Here is a 7489-nt window from a genome sequence, read left to right as displayed (position 1 = left end):
GCCAGGTTACAGCGATATGCCCTGTTCCTTGCCAGTCAATGACAGCAGCCAGGTTACAGCGATATGCCCTGTTCATTGCCAGTCAATGACAGCGATACGCCCTGTTCCTTGCCAGTCAATGACAGCGATATGCCCTGTTCCTTGCCAGTCAATGACAGCAGCCAGGTTACAGCGATACGCCCTGTTCCTTGCCAGTCAATGACATTAGCCAGGTTACAGCGATACGCCCTGTTCCTTGCCAGTCAATGACAGCAGCCAGGTTACAGCGATACGCCCTGTTCCTTGCCAGTCAATGACAGCAGCCAGGTTACAGAGATACACCATGTTCCTTGCCAGTCAATGACAGCGATACGCCAGTCATATGTATGACATTGAGTTTAAGCCGTCGTCCCTCCACACAAATGCAGATGGATTATCCAGACTGCCGTGTACAAGAGAAAGACAAAGGAGGGTGGATGCAGTGGACATGTTCCATACCGCTCAGCTCGAGGCCCTACCAGTCACAAGCACAGTTATCAAACAGGAGACAAGGAAAGATGTGACCTTGTCAAAAGTGTACACCTACACCATGTCAGGATGGCCAGCTACTGGCAGAAAGGAGCTGACTCCGTATTTCCAGCGGAGAAACGAAATTACAACGTACCAAGGATGTTTGATGTGGGGAATGAGAGTCATGATACCCCAGAAATGCCAACGTCAGGTTTTGCAGCAACTACATGAAGGTCATGTTGGAATTGTCAAAATGAAGCTGCTCGCAAGGAGCCACTTCTGGTGGCCAGGTCTGGATCAACAGATAGAAAATATGGCGAAGATGTTTGGAAACCCTCCACATGCCTGCTCCTGTCCCAGTCCACCCATGGGAATGGACCGCAGAGCCATGGCAGAGAATTCATGTGGACTACGCTGGTCCCTTTGAAAAGCACATTTCTGGTTATAGTGGATGCCCATTCCAAATGGCCAGAGGTGTTTTGCATTGACTCCTCCACCTTGGCTCAGATGATAGAGTGTCTCAGAACAACGTTTGTACGCTTCTGTTTGCCACTGCAGCTGGTAAGTGACAACGCGCAAGCTTTTGTAAGTGATGAGTTTACAAGATTCATGTCAGTAAATGGAATCACACTCAACCTCAGCTCCGTACCACCCTGCCACCAATGGGCTGGCAGAACGCTTTGTGCAAACCCTAAAGCAAGGACTCCGTGAGAGCTCCTGAGAGTGACACACAGGGAACTTTAGAGGACGGTGGGGCAGTAGAGAGACCCCAGGCTGAAAGAAGGGAACGTGTTGATGAAGGTGCTGCTATAGCAGACGCTATGATGGAACAAGCTCACACTGAGGATGTTCAGGAGCCTCCAGATAATCTGAGGCGCTGCCCAGAACGAAGGCACCGTCCACCAAACACACACTGAGGATGTTCAGGAGCCTCCAGACAATCTGAGGCGCTGCCCAGAACGAACGTCCACCAAACACACACTGAGGATGTTCAGGAGCCTCCAGACAATCCGAGGCGCTGCCCAGAACGAAGGCACCGTCCACCAAACACACACTGAGGATGTTCAGGAGCCTCCAGACAATCCGAGGCGCTGCCCAGAACGAAGGCACCGTCCACCAGACACACACTGAGGATGTTCAGGAGCCTCCAGAGAACCCGAGGCGCTGCCCAGAACGAAGGCACCGTCCACCAGACACACACTGAGGATGTTCAGGAGCCTCCAGAGAACCCGAGGCGCTGCCCAGAAAGAACGTCCACCAGACACACACTGAGGATGTTCAGGAGCCTCCAGAGAACCCGAGGCGCTGCCCAGAACGAACGTCCACCAGACACACACTGAGGATGTTCAGGAGCCTCCAGAGAACCCGAGGCGCTGCCCAGAACGAATGCACCGTCCACCAGACACACACTGAGGATGTTCAGGAGCCTCCAGAGAACCCGAGGCGCTGCCCAGAACGAACGTCCACCAGACACACACTGAGGATGTTCAGGAGCCTCCAGAGAACCCGAGGCGCTGCCCAGAACGAACATCCACCAGACACACACTGAGGATGTTCAGGAGCCTCCAGAGAACCCGAGGCGCTGCCCAGAACGAACGTCCACCAGACACACACTGAGGATGTTCAGGAGCCTCCAGAGAACCCGAGGCGCTGCCCAGAACGAACGTCCACCAAACACACACTGAGGATGTTCAGGAGCCTCCAGAGAACCCGAGGCGCTGCCCAGAACGAAGGCACCGTCCACCAGACACACACTGAGGATGTTCAGGAGCCTCCAGAGAACCCGAGGCGCTGCCCAGAACGAAGGCACCGTCCACCAGACACACACTGAGGATGTTCAGGAGCCTCCAGAGAACCCGAGGCGCTGCCCAGAACGAACGTCCACCAGACACACACTGAGGATGTTCAGGAGCCTCCAGAGAACCCGAGGCGCTGCCCAGAACGAACGTCCACCAGACACACACTGAGGATGTTCAGGAGCCTCCAGAGAACCCGAGGCGCTGCCCAGAACGAACGTCCACCAGACACACACTGAGGATGTTCAGGAGCCTCCAGACAACCCGAGGCGCTGCCCAGAACGAACGTCCACCAGACACACACTGAGGATGTTCAGGAGCCTCCAGAGAACCCGAGGCGCTGCCCAGAACGAACGTCCACCAGACACACACTGAGGATGTTCAGGAGCCTCCAGAGAACCCGAGGCGCTGCCCAGAACGAACGTCCACCAGACACACACTGAGGATGTTCAGGAGCCTCCAGAGAACCCGAGGCGCTGCCCAGAACAAACGTCCACCAGACACACTGGCCTTATAAACAAACAAAAGCTGCCTGTTCAAGTTCAGATTAAAGTGTTGTTCTGGTTCGTTACAGTAAATGGGAAGCACCAGTTCAATGTATTCAGAGTCTTTCTTATTATATAAATAAGTAATAAGAGACACAATTTATGTACACATATCAACACATACATTTGATAGTTTTATCATTTAATCATTTTGGGGGGCAGTTTCATCTTGTTTTTGATGTTATGTTTTCAAGTTAACACGTAACATTCAGCATTACACTGTTCATTCTGCTCCTCACTGCAAGACTGAGGACATCAAGCATCTAGTGTCTCGTGTTGACGTGTGTTTCTGTGTTTAAATGTTTATATTTATACTGGACAGAGAAGGAACCCTGGGGGCTTTTACAGTATGCTAATACACACACACACACACATGCACACACATACACACACATATGAACACGCACATGAACACACGCACATATGAACACACACACACACACACACACACACACACACACACACATATGAACACACACATATGAACACACACACACACACATAATGACACACACACACACACAAACACACACATATGAACACACACACACACAGAAACACAAACACAAACACACCCACACACACAAACACACACACACACACACACGCGCGAACACACACACACACGAACACACACACAAACACACACACACACACACAAACACACACACACGCGTGGTACATTAAATCAATGCTGGGAAATTTTACAATGAGCTGTTAAATCAGTCAGGGTCGTGATGTCACAGTAGTGATGATGTCATCACTAAGCACCTCAGGTGTTGAGCTGTTAAAGCCATCATCATTCTGTGTTTTAGAGAAATATCATGACCAACTTTAGTGTTCTGTGTTTTAGAGAAACATCATGACCAACTTTAGTCTTTACTGTTTTAGAGAAACATCATGACCAACTTTAGTCTTTACTGTTTTAGAGAAACATCATGACCAACTTTAGTCTTTACTGTTTTAGGGAAACATCATGACCAACTTTAGTGTTCTGTGTTTCAGAGAAACATCAAGACCAACTTTAGTCTTTACTGTTTCAGAGAAACATCATGACCAACTTTAGTCTTTACTGTTTTAGGGAAACATCATGACCAACTTTAGTCTTTACTATTTCAGAGAAACATCATGACCAACTTTAGTGTTCTCTGTATCAGAGAAACATCATGACCAACTTTAGTCTTTACTGTTTTAGAGAAACATCATGGCCAACTTTAGTCTTTACTGTTTCAGAGAAACATCATGACCAACTTTAGTCTTTATGTTTTAGAGAAACATCATGACCAACTTTAGTGTTTACTGTTTTAGAGAAACATCATGACCAACTTTAGTCTTTATGTTTTAGAGAAACATCATGACCAACTTTAGTCTTTACTGTTTCAGAGAAACATCATGACCAACTTTAGTGTTTTGTGTTTCAGAGAAACATCATGACCAACTTTAGTGTTCTGTGTTTCAGAGAAACATCATGACCAACTTTCTGACCTTGAAGCAGTTCAGAACGGACTGCTTCCTTTCCTTCTTTCTCTCTTTCTACGTTTTCCAACAGCAGTAATGGTTCATGAATCACATACCACTATTCCACTTGCGCACACACACACACACACGCACACACACCCTTCTAGCTCAATCTAGCCATCTCTGGTCACTGTCAGCAGCTAGTTAATGAGAAGGGGACTAAAATCAATGCACACACCATGGGAGGAATACCTGATTACCTAGCCCTCGTGTTTGTGTGTGTGTGTGTGTGTGTGTCAAATCATTTTTTTTTTATTTGTCATACACATGGTTAGCTGTGTGTGTGTGTGTGTGTGTGTGTGTGTGTGTGTGTGTGTGCGTGTGTGTGTGTGTCTGTGTCTGTGTGTGTGTGTGTGTGTGTGTGTGTGTCTGTGTGTTTGTGTCTGTGTGTCCTTCATCTTCCTCAGTGGGGAAAGAGAGATATAAAGAAGTACATTTAAAGACGAACGTCGTCCTGAATAATTACTGACTAATCTCTCCCTCTCTCTCTGCTCTCCCTCCACAGCAACTCATATCTCTCAGAGAGTCACTGATGTCACCCATCAGGGCTCAAAGGCCCCCAATTACCAAATATAAAGCAACTTCTACATATCCTCTCTCTCTCTTTCCCTCTGTTCTGACTCTCTACCCTCCCTCTCTCTCTTTGCCTCTGTTCTGACTCTCTACCCTCCCTCTCTCTCTCTTTCCCTCTGTTCTGACTCTCTACCCTCCCTCTCTCTCTTTCCCTCTGTTCTGACTCTCTACCCTCCCTCCCTCTCTCTCTCTTTCCCTCTGTTCTGACTCTCTACCCTCCCTCTCTCTCTCTTTCCCTCTGTTCTGACTCTCTACCCTCCCTCCCTCTCTCTCTCTTTCCCTCTGTTCTGACTCTCTACCCTCCCTCTCTCTCTCTTTCCCTCTGTTCTGACTCTCTACCCTCCCTCCCTCTCTCCCTCTTTCCCCCTGTACGGACTCTCTACCCTCCCTCCCTCTCTCTCTTCCCCTCTGTTCTGACTCTCTACCCTCCCTCTCTCTCTCTCTTTCCCTCTGTTCTGACTCTCTACCCTCCCTCTCTCTCTCTCTTTCCCTCTGTTCTGACTCTCTACCCTCCCTCCCTCTCTCTCTCTTTCCCTCTGTTCTGACTCTCTACCCTCCCTCCCTCTCTCTCTTCCCCTCTGTTCTGACTCTCTACCCTCCCCCTCTCTCTTCCCCTCTGTTCTGACTTTCTACCCTCCCTCTCTCTCTCTTCCCTCCGTTCTGACTCTCTCCCCTCCCTCTCTCTCTCTTCCCTCTGTTCTGACTCTCTACCATCCCTCTCTCTCTCTCTCTCTCTGTCCCCCTCAGGGCTCCAGATCCTCTATCAGTGCTGACTCTCTACCCTCCCAGTATAGTATACACAGACTGGACAACAGGACAATAATCCTAAGCCCAGACTTGAACCCGATCAAACATCTCTGGAGAGTCGTGAAAATAGCTGTGCAGCGAAGCAACGCTCCCCATCCAACCTGACAGAGCTTGAGAGGATCTGCAGAGAAGAATGTTAGAAACTCCCCAAATACAGGTGTGCCAAGCTTGTAGCATCATACCCAAGAAGACTCAAGGCTGTAATCGCTGCCAAAGGTGCTTCAACAAAGTACTGAGTAAAGGGTCTGAATATTTATGTAAATGTGATATCTACGTTTTTTTAAATGAAAATTTGCACACATAAAATAAACTGTTTTTTGCATTGTAATTGGGGTATTCTGGGTTATTGTGTGTAGATTGATGAGGGGGAAAAAAACAATTTAATCCATTTTAGAATAACGTAACAAAATGTGTAAAAATTTCAAACTTTCTGAATGTTGCTGTATATCAGTATATTAGACTCTCTCTCTCTCTCTCTCTCTCTGGTCTGAATACTTTCTGAATGTTACTGTATATCAGTATATTAGACTCTCTCTCTCTCGATGCAGTGATGTTGTTTTCATCACTTCTGGTTTAACACTGCCATCAAGTGGTGATTGTCCAAACTGCAGCCGTTAAGATATAAAAAGCGAGAGAGATTGGGGGGAGAGAGATAGAGAGAGAGCAGAGAGATAAAACAGAGAAAGCAGAGAGAGCAGAGGCAGAGAGAGCAGAGGCAGATAGAGGCAGAGAGAGCAGAGACAGAGAGAGCAGAGAGCAGAGAGAGAGCAGAGAGAGCGCAGAGAGAGCATAGAAAAGAGAGAGCAGCAGAGCAGAGAGCAGAGAGAGAGAGAAGAGAGCAGAGAGCCGAGAGCAGAGAGACAGCAGAGAGCGCAGAGAGAGCATAGACAGAGAGAGCAGAGAGCAGAGAGAGAGAAAAACAGAGAGAGAGCAGAGAGATCCAAGAGAGCAGAGAGCAGAGAGCACAGAGAGAGAGAGAACATAGAAAAGAGAGAGCAGGGAGAGCAGCGAGAGAGAGAACAGAGAGAGCAGAGAGTAGAGAGAACAGAGAGCAGAGAGAGAACAGAGAGAGAGAGCAGAGAGAGCAGAGAGAGATTAGAGATAGATCAGAGAGAGAACAGAGAGAGCAGAGAGCAGAGAGAGAGCAGAGAGAAGAGTAGAGAGAGCAGAAAGAGAGAGAGAGTAGGGTGAGCAGAGAGAGAGAAGAGAGAGAGCAGAGAGATATCAGAAAGAGAGCAGAGAGAGCAGAGAGAGGGAGCAGAGAGCAGAGAGAGAAAGCGTAGAGAGAGCAGAGAGAGAGAGCAGAGAAGAGAGATTAGCGAGCAGAGAGAGAGCAGAGAGAGCAGAGAACAGGGAAAGCAGAGAGCAGAGAGAGAGCAAAGAGAGAGAGAAGAGCAGAGAGAGCAGAGAGAGAGCAGAGAGATAGCAGAGAGAGCAGAGAGAGGGCAGAGAGAGGGAAGAGAACAGAGAGAGAGCAGAGAGAGTAGAGAGCAGAGAGAGCGAGAGAAGAGAGCATAGAGAGAGAGCAGAGAGAGAGAGCAGAGAACAGAGAGACAGCAGAGAGAGCAGAGACAGAGAGAACAGAGAGCAGAGAGAAGAGCAGCGATAGCTGAGAGAGCAGAGAGAGAGCGAAGAGCAGAGAGAGCAGAGAGAGAGAGGGCAGAGCAGCGAGAGCAGAGGGAGAGAGAGCAGAGTACAGAGAGAGAGAGAGCAGAGATAGAGAGAGCAGGCTGAGAGAACAGAGAGAGAGCAGAGGGAGAG

Source organism: Oncorhynchus clarkii, chromosome 12 (assembly GCF_045791955.1).
Source record: "Oncorhynchus clarkii lewisi isolate Uvic-CL-2024 chromosome 12, UVic_Ocla_1.0, whole genome shotgun sequence".
NCBI lineage: Eukaryota > Metazoa > Chordata > Actinopteri > Salmoniformes > Salmonidae > Oncorhynchus > Oncorhynchus clarkii.
The sequence above is the reverse complement of the archived record's forward strand: the minus strand, read 5'-3'. Positions refer to the sequence as shown.